This window comes from Cnephaeus nilssonii, assembly GCF_951640355.1.
Source record: "Cnephaeus nilssonii genome assembly, chromosome: X".
Classification (NCBI taxonomy): domain Eukaryota; kingdom Metazoa; phylum Chordata; class Mammalia; order Chiroptera; family Vespertilionidae; genus Cnephaeus; species Cnephaeus nilssonii.
The window spans coordinates 33,970,687-33,989,948 of NC_137071.1; the positions used below are offsets into that span (position 1 = coordinate 33,970,687).

The 19,262-nt window shown below is 39.6% G+C and overlaps 1 pseudogene across 1 annotated transcript; it reads left to right on the plus strand.

Annotated features, from left to right (window-relative positions):
* Positions 1–15,338: 15,338 nt before the first annotated feature.
* LOC307096261 (large ribosomal subunit protein uL6-like) lies at positions 15,339–15,913 on the plus strand (annotated as a pseudogene). The gene has a single exon. The product of its transcript is annotated as a large ribosomal subunit protein uL6-like (transcript).
* Positions 15,914–19,262: the final 3,349 nt, after the last annotated feature.

Sequence of the window (19,262 nt, forward strand, 5' to 3'; positions counted from 1 at the left end):
TGAGTTCTTCATATAGGGCTCTCATGATAACAAAGTATGAGAGCTCTTTACATAAATAATACCTTCTCCTACAGGCCATTCAGATTTCTGTCCAGGTTAAGGTCTCTGGCATAAATTTTATCAATTATCTTTAGCAAGAAAAGATCAGGGGAGAGATGGTTTTAGGAGATCTAGTAAAGACTAAAAATATGGAAGATAGAATACTCAACAGGAGTTGTTCCTACATAGATATGCCTCTACTGCCAGTATGATAGCTTTCTTCTTTTCACATAACATAAGTTTCCAAGGTTTATCTAGTTTGTAGCATAAGTACTTTATTCCTTCTTTTTGCCAAATAACATTACATTGAATAGACATGTGAAATTTTGTTTATAGAATCATCAACTGATGGGAATTTGCATTATTTCTACTTTTGGTGTATTGTGAACAATGCTGCAATGAACATTTATGTACATGTTTTTGGTATAGGCAATGTTTTCATTTCCCTTAAGTAGATATTTAGGATTTGAATTGCTAGACCATTTGATACTCTGCATATAAATTTTTGAGAAACTTCCAGGCTGTTTTCTAAAGTGGCCAACACCATCCAATTCACTTTTCAATTCTGATAGCCAAAACTAAAAAAAAAAAAAAAAATGATGGAGTTTGTCAAGGCTTGATACTAGGTCTTTTCTTATCTCAATACTGAATTGTTCATATAAATTTTGATTTTGAATTACTTGAATTCTTTCAAATTCCACTTAAATGAGATCATATCACTCCCTTTAATTATTATGTATCAGTAAGAAAACTAAAACTTGTCCAATAAAACTGAGTAAATTACTGGAAAAAATTATATACAGAACAACAAAAAATAATCCCACAAATAGCTACTCATTCAAGAATTGAAGGGATGCAAATTAGAACAAGACTATTTTTCACCCATCAACTAATTAACAGTGATACAACATCTGGGAAGATACAGTAATAACAGTATTTTATATTTTGAGTACCTAATATAGGCCAGGTACTTTAACATGCATTATTTTATTTAACTCTAATAAAAATCATATCAAATCAATCAATCCCAATAGTTGCTTTTATTATCCCTATTTTATAGTTCAGAAAATTGAGAATAATAGAGGTTAAGTAATTTGATAAAGTCACACAGCTAGTAACTTGCAGGACAGGTATTCAGACACAGATAGTTTAACACACATTCTTCAATGATTTATTTCCTGCAAAAACGAGCGTTACCTTGTCCCTTGATCTTAGACTTTTCTTCTTATCTACATACCTAGGTGAGAGGAGGTCTAGCAAAATAATGCAAAGAAGTAACAATATCAGAAAGTATTAATAAGAACAATAAGAATATTGTGTTTTCTTGTACATTTTCTCCTTTGGAGATTAAAGAGTAAGTGTAATCAAATAGAAATATAAGGATCACTATTACCTTCCATAAACTGCAGAACCCCAGGTTTTGATCATTTTGATCATGCAGGGTAATGTCAAAATGAAACCAGGACACTTTAGTGAAGAAAAAAAAAAGGAGTGGAAGAAATATAAGAATTGGAGTATTAGAATCCCCAATAAAGTCTTAGTTTTTTTCAAAGTGCAATCTAATGGAGAAAATACAAATTTATTTTGTACTATCTAATGGATTTTTCCCTAAATTCATTATTATTGAAAATATCAAACATATATAAAGATGGAAATAATTATATAGTTAATCTTATTTATCCAAAACTCAATTTAATTATCATGAACTTATACCAATTTTGATTCATCTATATGCCTATACCAATATATTTTAAAGAAAATGCTATCTTCAAATAGTTCACTACATATCTTAAAAGAATCAAGATAATATTTCTTTTTTAACATATTTTTATTGATTTCAGAGAGGAAAGAAGAGAGAGAGAGAGAGAGAGAGAGAGAGAGAGAGAGAGAGATCAACAATGAGAATCATTGATTGGCTGTCTCCTGAATGCCCCCTACTGGGGATCGAGCTTGCAACCTGTGCATGTGCCCTTGACTGGAATCGAACCCAGGATCCTTAAGTCCTCAGGCCAATGCTCTATCCACTGAGCCAAACCAGCTAGGGCGATATTTCTTTTTAAATACAATACCTTTATATAACTAAAAATACTTAGAATTATTTTATACTGTCAAATACTGTGTTTATAATTCTTTGATAGTCCCAAAGTTGTGGTAAAATATACATAATATAAAAGTTACCATTTTAATTATTTTAAGTGTTCAATTCAGTATCCTTAACAATTATTCACCATGTTTTGACACCATCACAACTATCCATTTCAAGAACATTTTCATCATCCCAAACAAAAAATCTGTAGCCATTAAACAATAACCCCTCATTCCTCTCTTGCCCCAGCCCCTGGTAACCACTATTATACTTTCTAGATCTATGAATTTATCTATTCTAGGTATGTCACATAAATAGTATTTTACATATGGCTTATTTCAATTAGTATACTTTTTTCAAGGTTCATCCATATTGTAGCATGTATCAAAATTTCATTATATATATACAATGCATGTGTTATCTGATTATCTGTCGATTAGAAATATAGCCAGGTCCTGGGTGCCTGTGGCTGGCCAGAGGGAGGGGAGCCTGGGTTCCGGGTGCCTGCAACCAGCCGGAGGAGGGAATCCTGGGTCCTGGGTGCGGGGCGAGGCAGAGGCGGTTAGGGGCAATCAGGCCAGCAGGGGAGCAGTTAGGGGCAATCAGGCCAGTAGGAGAGCAGTTAGGGGTGATCAGGCAGGCAGGCAGGCAGGCGAGGGGTTAAGAGCTGGTGGTCCCAGATTGTGAGAGGCAGTCAGACATCCTCTGAGGGGTCACGGATTGGAGAGGGTGCAGGCCGGGTTGAGGGACCCCCCAACCCCGTGCACAAATTTCATGCACTGGGCCTCTAGTCTTATCTAATAAAGAGGGAATATGCTACTTGACCATCACACTGTCACAAAGATGGCGGCGCCCATAGCCACAAGATGGCGGCGCCCAGTCCCCTCATCCCCGCCAGAGTCCCTCAGTCCTTTCAGCCCTGCTGAGGGGGTGGAAGGTGCACGGTGTGGCCGGACCTGCCCTCAGCCCCCCAACCATCCAGGGCCGGCCCAAGGCGCAGGTAACCAGGGCTAGCTGAGGCTTGTGCTGCTGGCAGTGGCAACAGCAGAGGTGTGATGGGGGCACTGCCTTCCCCTGATTGCCGGGTACCCTACTGCCCCTGAGGGCTCTCAGACTATGAGAGGGGGCAGGCCGGGCTGAGGGACCCCCCCTCCAGTGCATGAATTTTCATGCACTGGGCCTCTAGTCTATAATAATCAAAGCATAATATGCTAATTAGACCAGACAGCCGAATGACCTTCTGGACGACATTCCGGACAAAGCCGCGGCTGCAAGGGCCGAGCCCCTTAGACAAATTTCGTGCATCGGACCTCTAGTTAACATATATTTGACCCCCTTTACCTGAAAACAAGTAAAGTATCCTTCAATAGATGATTAGATAAAAAAAATGTGGTACATATATACAATGGAATGCTATTCAGCCAAAAAAGATGAAATACTGCTATTTGCAAGAACATGGATGGATCTTGAAATACAATACTAAGTGAAATATGTCCAATGGAAAAAGTTAAAAATCATATGGTTTCACTTATATGTGGGTTGTATTACTAAAAACTACAAATGAACAAGCAAGAGAAACAAAAACTCAGAGACACAGACCACAGTAAGGAGGTTATTTGTTATTGCTGCCATTGTTTAGTTGTAGCAGTTCTTTACATGTTCTGAATTTAATGCATACATATAACTTTAAAGTGTTTACTTCTATTCCACAAGTTTCCTTTTAACTCTTTTGATAGAGTTTTTTAATGTGCAATAGTTTTTAATATGAAGTCCAATCTATCTTTTCTTTGGTTGCCTGTGCATTTGGTAGAATATCCAAGAAAAAATTGTCAAATCTAATGTAAAGAATATTTCAGCTATGTTTTTTTTTCTAAGAGTTTTATAGTTTAGTATCTAATATTTAGGTCTTTGATCTATTTTGATATTATTTTTGCAAAATAAAGGGCTGGCCCCCACACTCACATGTTGTGGCTGAGAATTCAAAGGGATATCTTGGTTGGAAAAGTGCCCCCTGAGTAGTATGGGGTCTCAATCCAATTCTGAGATCCCCCACCCAGAACACCAATGCCAGGAAGAGGAGCCTGAACAGCATCTGCCAGTGAAAATAAGCAGGGAATCTGTCCACCTGGAAGAGAAGTGTGTCTATTGGAAACTCAGGTGCTTCCTTATTAGGTCAAAACACAGGATTTTGATCTCAGACACTCACCTAGGGCTCTGGTAGAGGAAAAGCAACTCAGAGAATACAGGAGTTATAAAGAGAAAATATGGAGGGTCAGCCACCAAGGTCCCTGTGCTGAATCCCTATCCTATACTGTCCATTGACACCTTCTTCCCAGAGTCAAGCACTCCTATTCTTACAGTATCAGACTGGGGAGTGCACTAACTGGGTCCTACATCTACTGGTGATACCACTATTCGAAGCTCAAGTCCTGCAGAAAGGTCTGTTGGCTGCATCCATCAGGGACCACTGGGATGCTTCTTTGTTGGGTAAGCACTTGGCAGACACTCAGACAGTCATTGAGTTGTGTATCTTTGGAATGAGGGCTATCCTTGTCCCACTATTGCATGCAGCTGGCATCCGACCCTCACACACTGGGTGATTCTCTTAGCTTATCCTTTTGACTCCTGGCTCACAGTGACCCCCACCTTGCTAAGCTCAGTTCCACAGGGAAAAAGCAATGTTACACAGAGCTGAGAACATTGGAACATGTCTCCGTCAGAGGCTTTTGTCCAGAACTCGGACAGGCATTGGATTCTGTGGTGGTGGCATGAACGGAGGGGATGTTCCTTAGTAGGCTTGGCTAATCCCACCACCATAGGAGAAACTCTTTTGACCTGTCCTTTCCAGTGCTGGTAGCTCTGCCTTGCTGAGCTTGTTCTTACAGTGGGGACAGCTGGCTGCACCCAGTCTGAAACCAAATGAAAGAACAAGAAAATTCCCCAGAAAATAGAATTAAATGAACGGAAAGCAACCAAGATAACAGATACAAGGTTTAAAGCAAGTTATAAAGGTGATCAAGGAACTTAGGGGAAGAACAGGAGATCTTGTGAGAATTTAAACAAAGAGATAGTAGGCATTAAAAGGACATTGAAAATATAGGCAAGAAAAAATGAAAAATACAGAAATGAAAAATACATTATGAGGAATATAAAGAACAACACAAACTGATGAACAAAAACAGATCCAGAGACAGAGAAGCATCGATCAGAACATCAAACCTCAGAGGGAAGGTAGAGGAGTGTGAGGGTAAGGGGGAGAGATCAATCAAAGGACTTGTATGCATGCATATAAGCCTAACCAATGGACCCAGACAACAGGGGGGGGTGAAGGCATGAGTGGGGGGGTTGGGAGGGGTAATGGGGGCATAAGGACACATATGTAATACTTTAATCAATAAAGAAAAAAAATAAACAAAAAAGAAAAATACATTATCTGAAATGAAGAATACACTAGAAGGAATCAACAGTAGGTTGGATGAAGCAGAAAATCAAGTCAGTAATTTTGAGGATGAGATGACAAAAGGGAGCTCCCACAAGGCTGATAGCTGATTTCTTAACAGGAACACTTCAGGCCAGAAGTGTTTGGCATGACATATTCAAAGTGATGTGTGGACGAAAGGAGCCACATGCTAACCTGACAAGCTCAGGGGAGGCCTGAGTGGCAGTCTTGCAAACTCAGAGACCTGGAATAACCACAAAGGATGGTTTGAAAATTAAATATTTAACTACAAACAGGTTATGGTGGGCAGTCATTCCTAGGCTGCTATCTTCCCTGACAAAGATCAACTTGGATCTTCTTTACTGAGCCCATTTGCCTTTTTGCCTCTAAGATAACATATCTGTGAGATGTCTGGGTAACTTGTAACTTCCTTCTTTTGCTGGAGCCCCTGGGGCACAACCAAATGTGGTAGGCGCCAGGACAGATGCCTCAAATTCCTTCATTATCATGTTAACTGTTCCTGTACCCACCTAAGTATGTGTCCATCATTTTACTTTTTGTCCAATCCCAGGGGTTTCCCACCATTTGACTTTATCCAATGAATTTCATGTAGCCCACCTATGTCCCTCCTTTGATGGCAATGCATAAATACAGATGTAACCCACCATTCTTCGGAGCATAATCTCAATTCGTTGAGGTTCTGCTTCCCGGCATATGTCGACAGTTTGGCTCAAATAAACTCACTAAAATTCTTTACAGGTTTCAATGGTTTTTTTCGTTAATATTACTTGGCGTAGTCGTGGCAGGATTCCAAAGAAGACTCAACCGGGATCATCCCTTGGACATGGACTTGGAGCTAGGATCCAGCAAAGGGCCCCTTGAGCCCACCGGTTCTCCGCCCATTGGGTGAACGTGGGTGAGTCGTCTCTTGGATCCAGGACCTTCCCTCGCTTTGGTAGAGGGTCTGACTTTATTTGAGCTGTTTTAAAATCCTCGAGGTGGAACCAGGGTTGACAGAACCCCAGGTTAAGGGTTTGCAGAACCCAGGCTAAGGCGGGACTGGAGGAAAAAAATGGGTGGCTGGTTTTGATTTTGGCTTTCCAATTGGAATTGCTGAGAGTCTGAGCAAAAATAACCTTCGCCGTATAAATGAGCTGAACTCATTCAGCTCCGAAGATAAAGGGGCAACACTTTTTTATTTTTAAAGAATAGTCCGATTCTGAGGTGTTCTTAGGTGACTAAGAATTTTGTGGAAGTGTCAGAAATGCAGGAGCCCCATCTGGAAGTTCTGACACAACTGCTAAATGGCTTTTCTAGGGGGCCACCATAAGGTTTGGTCTGCCCGGGCCCCAAAACTTTTTTGTGGTTTTAGACAGCCGGGAGAGAAACTGAGGCCACATTTGACCTACTACATAACATATCTAAAGTTTGCTCAGACTACAGATATCCAAAAATAAAAAAATTTTAACATGGGAAATTGTGCCTCCAAGGCTAGAAGCTCCCAAGACCCCAGCCCTCATTTAATACTCCTGATAAGAAGCCTTTACTTGCAAGTACTTAACAGAAATGAGAAAATTTAACTAGAAAATATTAACTGAGGAATGGCCAGAAAAAAGAAAGAAAAAAAATGCAGTTTGTTTGGGGTACCTATGTTAATATTTTGCATGCAGAAAAAAAAAAAAATGCCGGCTCTGAAATTAAAGTGAATGAGTATATGGGAAGCGTATCTTGATTTGGAAACTAGAAGCTTCTAAGAAAAAATTTTCTTCCAATAAGATGGAAATTAATAAAAAAGATTTTCAGAGACTGTTTCAGAACTATTTTGAAGTTAACAAATGTCTACAGCCATTTTTGAATAGTCCTTTGGGAATGTACTGAAATTCTAGAGAGAGGCAGTTCCCGAACCGGGGACAAAAGACACTGCTTTGGTAATTTTAATGCTAGACATTCTCTGGTGTAAATTCTTAGTGTGTTTTCTGCGCGCCTGTATAAGAGCGTTGATGTTTTTGTGTCTCTTTGTTGTTGTTTAATTTGTTGAAAGGAGAGGCAAGTCCCGCTTTGGGGAAGCCTAGTTGTGTGTTGTGTGGTTGAAAGCGTGAGAGAGATTGCAAGAACGTCCCAGCAGCTGCCAAGAATTCTTATTAATCTTGGGGGCTCTTCTTGCTCTCCCTCTCAGGGTTCAGCCTCCAGAAACAGCTAGTGAGATTTCTGTCTGTTTGTCTGAAATATAATTGTGGCAGTCTATCTTTTAGGGATTTGGTTTGCTCTTTCCTTATTTGTTGTGAGAATAAACAAATCATCTTCTCTGTCAAAGAATAGTTTAGACAGCCTCCATTTTGGACTGTGACTTGGCAGCCGCCATGTTGGCCGCATGGCTTGCTGCTCCCCTTGAAAGAGCAAGGGCCAACCCCTCCCTTTGAATTAGCCAATCGGGAAAGACCATGTGCCTGAGGTCCAATCAAGAGCAAGGACAGGTCACGTGCGTTGTTAAGGCACTCTGCTTCAGAAAGAAACTTGCAAAGATTCTCAGAGCCAAGTTCAAACAGGAAACTTTAGGAGGGTAGCATGTGTCCAGTCAGGGACACTGGCAAGCCAAGAGTCATGATTCCCTGTGGGGGCGTCTGCCAGTGATACTCTGGGTATTTGCGTTTCACATATTGGGAGTTTATGTATTATTTTCAATGCTCAATACACTGCTTGCAATAAGCCATGTGCCTCATTTTAAACTCTTACATATTATTCTTTATATGTTGAAATTATAATTGAATCTAAAGGTATACAAATTTTATATTATTCTCTATGTCATTTTACAGGGATTATTACTTACCAAGAAGTTGTTGTCTTGGAATGTTATATTTTATAGAAAAGCAAAGTTTTTATCAAATCTATAACCATGCCACTTTTAAATTTTTGTCATTTGTGGACAGCTTTATTCTGATGCATTTGTAGGTATATATGTCTAGAAAAATCCATGAAAAGGACTCAGATTTACTCTAACTTGCAGGCTTCTAAGCAGGTCATATTTTGAACTGGATGAAGATTTATAGAACTTCAAGGAATAAATAAACAAAAACAACTATGGGACTAAATGAATTGAAGATAATTATTCTTATGATTCTATTTAAAATATTGTTGACTCTTAAATCTCTTGTTTCCTGAATATAGGGAAAAGTAAAGAGCAGACATTCTGCATTATAGGAACTAACAAATTGGTAACAGATTTATTTCACAGTGCGCTCCCGGGAGACGAAGCGTTCAAAGATCATGGCTTACAACCAGGAGATTTGCTGTCTTGGAAAAGACACCAAATAAAAAACTCTCCAACCTCATTGGAGGGGACCTTACCAGGTATTACTAACTAACCCATGTGCAGCTAAGCTTAAAGGAGTTAGCTCATGGATTCACATTTCTCATTTAAAAAAGGCATCTGACTGTGAATGGACATCTACTCCCATCTCTGACACCATCTCCGTCTGCAGCGGAGATCACAGACTTTTCAAGGACGAGAAGTCGCTGACCACGGAGGCAGACAGCTATCCCAAGATGACGTCAACAAGGCCTGTATACTCACAAACTGATAGCTTGTTTTTATATCATCTGATTGATACTGATTGAATGTACATAAAATGATTTTCATATTATTATTATCCTTATGGTTCCCTAGTGGAAACAATGTCTACCTCCCCAGACCTCTTTCTTTATTAGATATGAAAAATTTAACTTAGATACCTGCTAACCTTTCCTACCTACTACACAATGATGTTCTGGTTATCAGGTATGATAGTGAAATTAATGCCTTGTTAGCCACACATTGGTCTTCTGCTATCAATATAAGCTTTGGTTGTTGTTGTTGTTGTTTTCTAGCTCTATCTATTATAAAGGACCCACCTTAGGCAAATACCTCCAAGAATATCTCCCTGATAATTCCACTGGTAGAATTGTATATGGATGTAATCTGGATGAATATTGTATGGCTATAGAGATGGGTGATGAATAACTAAGAAAAACACCTGGATATGATGGCCAAAGGCTTGCAGCAGCCTGTGCTATCTGTCACAGCATATCTTGTCCTCAGACTCACCAGCCATGTTCTTGTGGCTGGATGTCTGTGAAGCAAGAAAGAAATCAATGGGTCCCTATTTCAGAAATTATTGGCATTACTTGGTGGGTAGATATGTCTGTAACTACCCCACCATCCTTGCGTCCTGGACGCTTATGGGAAGCCCTATGAATACTCAAACTCTAGCTCATTTGGGAGTCCCCTTCACCTATTTAACTATGACATGGGAAACTCAACATTTTGGGCTCCACTCAGTATACCCTAACTGCTCCCAAGCCATAGCTACCCAATGGCAACAACATTCCTGGTGGATCCAACAACATTGGTCCCCCTAAAAGAAGCAAAAGGGGAATACTTGGAGCAGTAGGGGCTGGCCTTGGTATCCGGGACAAGCTGAACTTGTATGTAGCTAATGAAGAATGTCATTCATTAGAAAAAGATTTTTATCTCAAATAGGTCACATAGAGGGTATGCTGTTTCTGGAAGAAGGAAAAACAGTGGGAAGCAGCATGGAAAGATAATAAAGCCTTAGTTTAATGGATAGAACAGGCTCGACAGACTAAAAACTCATGCCCAAACCCAACAATGGGAACATGCTTGTGCCCTAATTCAACTGGGCCTGTTGTCTATGCTAATGCAAGGAATCTGAAGTGGCTATGAAACAATGGCCAACTATAATGGCTGCAAAAGCCCAGGCCAGACACTTATGGGACTCATATGGTTCCCCAGGAATTTGGAAAATTTAAATGGGAAATGTGATCTACAATATTGTGTTTTTAAAAGCCCAGGTGCGAGTTAAATCCTAAGCTTAAAATTCCCAGTAGTTCAACTGGCTGGTGTAAGGACCATCCTCAATAATACTAGAATACTTCCAATGGGAAGTAGATGGGCCATATTTAAAATAATAAACAATGTGAACCCATCTCACTGTCTGTGAAAATTGGAAAAGTGAATGGTTATGCCCTCAATCCACATGGAATACTGAATTCACCCAGTCCTGGCTTATTGTATCTACCCCCATGAATAACAACATATGGTATATGGGAAAGGGGCGTTTTTGCTGGGAAGGGTTAAAAAACTCTTCTGTTATAATAAGTGATTTTTACTGTAATAACACCAAGTTTACTTTAAATAATACTAGAATATGGTGTAATACTGAAATTATAGGCAGAATGACTTTGCCTGATGTTCATAAAATCTGTGATAATATTGATACTGAAAAAAACCAATGTATTGGGAAATTGAACTCCTCCCCATGAAGCCATTTTTATGGGAACTAATTGGCCAGAAGAAAATTAGAGCTTCTAGATAATGAAATAGTAGAGTCTTAATTCATTTGGCCAAACATATCACAAATGACAGTGGATGAAGGAGGAAAGCATAATTAGCTTAATAAAAAATTATGATAATACATGTAAAGGGTTTTTCGGTTAGCTGTGATGCTTGTTCCCCTTAGAATTTTCCTTGTCTAGTATTAGACATTTTTTGTTCCTAATCAGTGTTATTGGTTTACTATTGTTACTTTTGTTCTTGATATGTAAATGTTATATTAGATGCAGAAAAGCAAAACGTAAGACAAACAGCAAAAAGACTCGGATCATGGTGGCTCAAAATTAGAAATGATCCAGAATACTTTTAACAAGGACATATAGGATTTGACTGCCTCCCATTTACCTGCCTTTTTAAAATATATAATTCGATCTTAAATGCCATCTAAGGTTATGGTCTTGCCCCATCCCCAGTTGTCCACCTGTTCAGCAAGACATGCTGACACTGAGACATCCTAGGAATGAGCCTTCCTAGCACCGTGGGACTCCATTATCCAACCAAAAGGTTGGTCATCAATGCATCCTTTGGATTGATTTATGACCAAAAGGGGAATGTGTGGACGAAAGGAGCCACATGCTAACCTGACAAGCTCAGGGGAGGCCTGCGTGGCAGTCTTGCAAACTCAGAGACCTGGAATAACCACAAAGGATGGTTTGAAAATTAAATATTTAACTACAAACAGGTTATGGTGGGCAGTCATTCCTAGGCTGCTATCTTCCCTGACAAAGATCAACTTGGATCTTCTTTACTGAGCCCATTTGCCTTTTTGCCTCTAAGATAACATATCTGTGAGATGTCTGGGTAACTTGTAACTTCCTTCTTTTGCTGGAGCCCCTGGGGCACAACCAAATGTGGTAGGCGCCAGGACAGATGCCTCAAATTCCTTCATTATCATGTTAACTGTTCCTGTACCCACCTAAGTATGTGTCCATCATTTTACTTTTTGTCCAATCCCAGGGGTTTCCCACCATTTGACTTTATCCAATGAATTTCATGTAGCCCACCTATGTCCCTCCTTTGATGGCAATGCATAAATACAGATGTAACCCACCATTCTTCGGAGCATAATCTCAATTCGTTGAGGTTCTGCTTCCCGGCATATGTCGACAGTTTGGCTCAAATAAACTCACTAAAATTCTTTACAGGTTTCAATGGTTTTTTTCGTTAACAGATGAAAAGTAAGGATCTACAACTAAAATAACTCTATTCAGAAAATCTATCATTTAAATTTGAAAGCTAATTATGTTACAGAAAACCAGAGAAAAACCAAACAACACTTAGAGAGATGGAGTTACGTTTATTACGTGCAGGTCCAGAGGAAAATGTCTCTCAAATTCTGGGCCCCAACATGGAGAAAATTTCCTGATTTATATGTTTTTACCTTCTTTGTCTCCCAAATATGGGGTGTTTCTGCCCCCCTTTGCAAGTTCTTAAAGAGCTCCTATGTGCTAGGGCCTTGAGAGCTCAACCAAAGGCTTGGCCTGGTGTCAGCACTGATAACTTCATCCAGGGAAGGTTTAATGGCCTCTCTGAAGTGGGAGTAGTCTTATTTTCCTTATTATTTAAGCAAGCAAGCAAGCAAGCATTTACAGAAGCCAAATAGCAGGGTTAAAATTTCAAACAGCAGTTTTTATATAAAATGGATGCTTCAATTAAAGTGCTTCCCATTTCTAAAGTAAAAATTTTCTAGATGTAATTTACTTACAGGATATTTTCCCTTACATGATATTCTTCCACTATCACCCCCTTTTTTTAAAATTTAAATATTAGGAGGCTTTTGGGAATTTTATAATGTAGTCTTGCTAGCTTTTATATTTTAATTTTTTACACTAAACTATGACTGCTTTAGGTTCATTACTTGTTATGCAATTTTACCCTGAGATGAATTGCCAATCAAAATTTTTGTTAACACTTTAAGAACAGCTTTTTGGCCCGACCCGCGCGTAAAGTCAACAGGGACCCTAGAGGGGGAGTGGGAATGAAAGGACAAGAGGCACAAGAGATGGAGACAAGACAGGCTTTCTGATCAAGTCTCGTTTATTGCAAGATATACGGGGATAGATATAGTCAGGGAGAGTGAGGGAATTCCTCTAATGATGTCAGTGGGAGGGTAGTTAGGCCGTAAATATTAAGAATAGGTTATCTAAACAGAGAGGTCTTGTTGTGCCCCAGCCGCCAGGATGTCTGCCGCCAGGGTGTCTAAGTAATAACTGTCAAGAGCCCCCTGGTGTGCAAACAATGTTATCTTTGGTCATCCAGATGCAGTTCTGGGAGCACAGTTTCCCACAGCTTTTGGTACAGTACATTCAGTTTTTCTAGAATATTCGCTTGTTTCATTTAGCCAATTTAAATTACTCTGAAAACTTGACTACTATTCTACTGTCAAACTCAACACTCTAACAACAATCTTATTTTACCCTGTGTATATTAGTGGAAAGGATTATTTGCCTTCTTGAGTAGGCCCTGAGCATTCCTGGTTCTAGGCTGGATTTGGACATCAAAAACCCACTTCCCCATGCTGCTCTTTGGCCCCTTGAGTGTGGCTCTTCCACAAAATACCACGGCCTGGGTGAGTCTATTTTGAGGAAGTGGCGTTAGAAGAAGTTTAAGTTTAAAAAATTTGGCTCTCAAAAGAAATTTCAATCGTTGTACTGTTGATATTTGGCTCTGTTGACTAATGAATTTGCCGACCACTGACCTAGGTGAAATGGACCAACTCCTTAAAGTTCATAATTTTCCATAAATCACAGGAGGATAAATAGTCTAAATAAACCTGTAACTATTAAAGAAATTTGAATCAATGATCAATAATGCTCCAAACCTGAAAGTGCCAGCTTCAGATAGGTTCACTGTTTAATTCTACCAAACATTTATGGAAGAAATTATAGCAATTCTTTACAATCTCTTTCAGAGGCTACAGCTGAGGAAATACTTCCTAAATCATTCTGAAGCCAGCATTACTCTAATATTACAACCAGGCAAAGCATTAAAGAAAAAAAAACTGTGTACCAATATCTTTCATAAGTATAGGTATGGAATTCTTCAACAAAACATTAGCAAACTGAGTCCAACAATGTATAAAAATAATTATACATTACAAAAGAATGGGATTCATCTCAACTATGCACTAAAAAACAGTTAATGTAATCCATCACACCAACAAACTAAAAATAAAAAATCACATGCTGTTATCAATAGAAGCAGGATAGGCTTTTTGCAAAATTCAACATTTATTTTTGATAAAAATCTCAGTAATCTAAGAATCATTAATGATAAAAACTTCTTCAACTTGGTAAATAATACCTGCCAAAAACTTATAGCTAACAACATATACAGTACTAGGCAAAGATGTCCACTCTCATTAATGATTTTCAACATTTTATTGGGAGTTCTATATAATGCAATAGACACAAAAATAAAATAAAAGGTATATAAATTGGGAAAAAGGAAATAAAGATATATTTTTTCCATTAATTTTATAGGAGAGACAGAGAGAGAGAAAAATTGATATGATAAAGATATATTGATTGGTTGCCTCCTGCACACACCTGGGGATCAAGCCTGCAACTGAGATACGTGCCCTTGACTAGAATTAAAGCTGAGACCCTTCAATCACTGAGATAATCGGTCAGGGCAAGGTGAGTTTTTATTAAAAATAAAACTAAATTCCTATGTTTATCAAACTCATTTAGCTTTTGCCCAGCCAAGACTTCATATTTTGGTTTTATTCCCTTTTACCTGGCTGGCGCATTTATTGGTTCCCATCTGCAAACGAATGACACTTTGGCCATCTTTTAATTTTCCTTCATCAAAACATGGTGTTTGTTTTCTGCACACTTCACTCCAATGTCTATGGTGATATGGAATCCTTTTGTTTTAGCCAGACTTGTCAGAATCGCCAGCATCATTTGAACTTGAGTCATGTTTGCATTCTCAAAAAGAATATTTGCTTCGAATATGTCATGGGGCTTCATATCATAAGCCTGAATAGCTTTAATGAAGTTGTCAAAATTCTCCCACGAAACAAGTTTAATGAGGACTCATTGACTTTCACTGAGCCTGTAGCTTGTTTATGAGTTTGCAGAGGATTATGCCTGTCACCTCTTATATGCAATTGCAGAAATCTTCCTCTGCTTGATGGTCATACTTGGAAGCAATCTTGTTCTTAACCTCTGCCAGCAGAGAGCCCATAGGAAGGACCCTTGTTGAAGTGGGTCATGGTGGTTGGGTGCACAAAGAGGCTGTGCTCTGCTCCCAGTCTCACACTTGGCTTTGAACTCCTGGCCTGGAACTGACCGCATCGCAGATGCTTGGAGCTGGCAGATACTCAGGGCTACAATTTTTAATTTAAATATTTATTGTAGGCTCTCCTTACCACATCCACTGCAAGGATGAAGACCTTTCTCAGCAATCAGACTGTTGCCATCCCAGAAAATGTGAACATCACTCTGAAGGGATGCACAGTTATTGTGAAGGGCCCAGAAGCACCCTGCGGAGGGACTTCAACCACATCAATGTGGAACTCAGTCTCCTTAGAAAGAAAAAGAAGAGGCTTCAGGATGACAGATGATGGGGAAATAGAAAGGAACTGGCCATGGTTCACACTATCTGCAGTTATGACCAAGGGTGTTACACTCGGCCTCTGATACAAGATGAAATCTGAATAAGCTCACTTCCCCCATCAACGTTGTTATTCAGGAGAATGGTTCTCTTGTTGGAATCAGAAATTTCTTGAGTGAAAAATACATCTGCAGGGTTTGGATGGGATCATGCATTGCTTGTTCATTATCTAAAGCCCAGGAAAATGAGCTGATTCTTGAATGAAACAGCATTGAATTTTAACAAAATTCAGCTTTTTTGATTCAGCAAGTCACAGCAGTTAAAAACAAGGATATCAGAAAAATTTTGGATGGTATCTAATGCTTTTGAAAAAGGAACAGTTCAGCAGGCTGATGAATAAGATCTAAGTTGTCCAGCTATAGAAACAGCAAGATGCCAAATGATACCTCAGACTTATCTGCAACATTTTAAAGATGCAATAAAAGTCATGTATTGAAAATATAAATATTTATTTTAGGCATTTAAAATTATTTTTATTGATTGATTTGAAAGAGAGAGAGAGAGAGAGAGAGAGAGAGAGAGAGAGAGAGAGAATATCTTTGATTTGTTGTTCTACTCATATATGCATTCATTGGCTGATTCTTGTATGTGCCCTGACCAGGATCAAACTCACAACTTTGGCATATGGGACAATGCTCTAATCAACTGAGCTACCTAGCCATGGCTATTTAGGTTATTTTTAATCTCTGTCTTCTATCAATAGACTGTAGGTCCATAAGAGTCAGACTCATAGTTTGTTCACTACTATATTATTACTACTCAGAACATTACCTGGTAAGTGTTCAAAAACTCTACCCAATAACAAATGTAAGCATGACTGAATAAATGAATGAAAGCTATTTCAGTGTAATGAAAAATGTTTTTTAGATGTTAATCTATTCAACATGTTAAATAGTGCCCTAGTTTGTTTGTTTGTTTGTTTGAATATATTTTTACTAGGGGCCCAGTGCATGGATTCATGTACCTTGAAAGGAACTGTGGGCCTCATGTTGAGACAGGCACAGGGGTGGGTCTTGGCCCATCCTCTGGGCCCCGACCTGGCCCCTCCCACTGCGACCCCAGGTCTCCTGATTACAGGCAGCCCAGCTCCCACCACCACTCCCATGCGCTGAGGGCCCTGCTCACACTCACTAATGGTGCAGAGTAATTGGGGCCGGCGGGTGTGAGCTGAGACTGTTGCCCCAATCACCCCTCAGGAGCAGGGGGAGGTGGAGAAGCCCTGAGTGGCAATCGGGGCAGGCGCCTGGCACCAGCAACAAGTTCGAATGGAATCTCCAGTGCCAGCAGCAGGTGTGAGCTGCAGGTGGGACAGTGCCGCGCGGCAGCAAAGAATTTTCAGTAACCACCAGAAGCTCGCCCCAATGACAGTGACCGGTGCCCCACCTTTGTCTGGTGCCCCCACTCACCTGCTCTACCATCCCACCAAGGCTGATGCCTGCCATGTTCCACTCTCTGCCGCCTGCTACAGATGCCCGCCATGCTCAGCACGTGCCCCCTGGTGGTCAGCACATGTCATAGTGACCAGTTGTTCTGTTGTTCAGTTGTTCCACTGTTCAGTCTATTTGCATATTAGGGTTCTTGATTTCAGAGAGGAAGGGAGAGGGAGACGGAAACATCAATGATGAGAATCATTGATTGGTTGCCTCCTGCACATCCCCCGCTCCCCCACTGGAGATGGAACCTGCAACCTGGGCATGTGCCTTGACTGGGAATCGAACCAGTGACCTCCTGGTTCATAGGTCAATGCTCAACCACTGAGCCATGCCAGCTGGGCTAGGTTTTTTTTAATATCTAAGGAAATGTAACCCCCCACAAGTTAGTAAATTGGTAATTTCTAGTTTCTTGGATTCTTTTTCATTTTTCCCTGCTATAATTGAGAAACCTTGGGAAAGAATATCAGGATGAGCTGGGCATGAGGCTTGATCACTAAACTTTGAAAGATCATTTGACATGAAGTAATGAAGAGAGTTGCTAAAGAGAACATAAAGGAAATAATGCAGATCATTTAGAAACAAGGAACAGGGCATCAGTACTGATGGTTGTAAGGCAAACATGTCACAGAGCATAAAGGAGGTAAGGTGCATGGCACTGAGGCAGTATTTCCACAGGCTCAGGCTAAACAAAATAACTATTCAAGGGAGGGAATGAGATACCTTCAAAATAGATCACCTGGGCCCGAATTCTCTAACATATAAATGCCAATCATACAAACATAAGGCATCAGTGATCAATTTACAATAAAATTTTCTCAGATGTATCCCTTCTCAAATAGCAAAATATTCTACCTGTTGTCAGTCTTTAATTTGTATAAAAGTTCAGTGTCTCTGAACACTGTTTGTACTATTTTAATAGCAAAGGTCAAGATCAGACCCTGGATACTAAAGATAAAATTTCCACAAATATGGCAGATGTATGGCAAGGACCTACTCAGTTTCATCCTGCATTTGAATTAATTGTAAAATAACAATTTAGCATTAATTTTCTACTTTGCATTCTCCTTTTGAAGCTATCCTGACAATTCCATTTAATCTTGCCAAACAAACTGGTGAAAAATTCTGTTGGCTCCAGTGCAAAATTCAACCAGGAGGTGGCTCTTTCAGCAAATACAAATGCCTTTCAAGAAATGAATCACTCCTCTCCTATAGTCTTTAATGTTTGCTTTTGAAACATGAATTTTAGGGGTAAGATAGGACAGGTTTAGGAAATATTAGAAATTTTGGAAATTATGGGGACTATGAAGGAAGCACATGGCTGCAGAGCAGAAGAAGGTGTATTTCCATAGAATGGGGGGAGCTGGAAAGCTGAAACAGGTACATTTCCATAGAATGAGGAAGCTGGGAACAGCAAAAGGTCTATATTTACAGAATAAAGAGAAGGAAGCCCTTCATTCAGAGGGAGAAGAAGAAAGCCCAAAGGGAATAGGAAAACAATAAGGAAGAAGAGGGCGGGGTGGGGGGGAAAACCGCACACGTCCCATGTGAGGTTCAACCTTTGAGCCCAGGAGTTACTAAAGTAACCAGTCTAAGGGAATAGTGACCAATCAGAGGGGATATCAAGGCATCAGGATCTGCAGCCTTTATAAGCCATAGGGAAAAGGATCTCACTGGGACCCTTTCCCCCTCCCTACGTGGGAGTCCATTCTGTGGGACTCTTACCCTCTCCCCATGTGGGAGTCTGTTTCTTCAATAAATTTCCACCTTTGCTATACCACTTTCTGTCCATGGATTCATTCTTCGATTCCGGCGGACAAAGAATCCGGGTTCCAGTCCAAAAATTCCGTATGATTTCTATAATAAAGAGTATTTTAAAGTAATGTGTTGGGGAAAGGCTATGTAACAGAAAATTAAACCATTATGAATAATCTATAGATTTTAATGATTCATGGTCATGAACATGATCAAGAATTTCCTATAAAAGATGTCTTTACACCAATGAAAAAGAGTGTGCCTATCTATGATACTATACACTATCATGTGCTAAAATGGGAGCTTTTGCTTTTAAGAGAAATGTGATAAATCATAATTGTGGAGACTATTATTATTTGCACTATATTTCATCTGTTCATTCCTTTAGCTTTATTTAGCAAAACAAACAAATATATAGTATGGTATATATATGTTTGTGAATGTGGGGAGAGGAGGAGCAGGATACTTCTCAATACAGTTCAATTCTGCAAGAATTTATTTGAA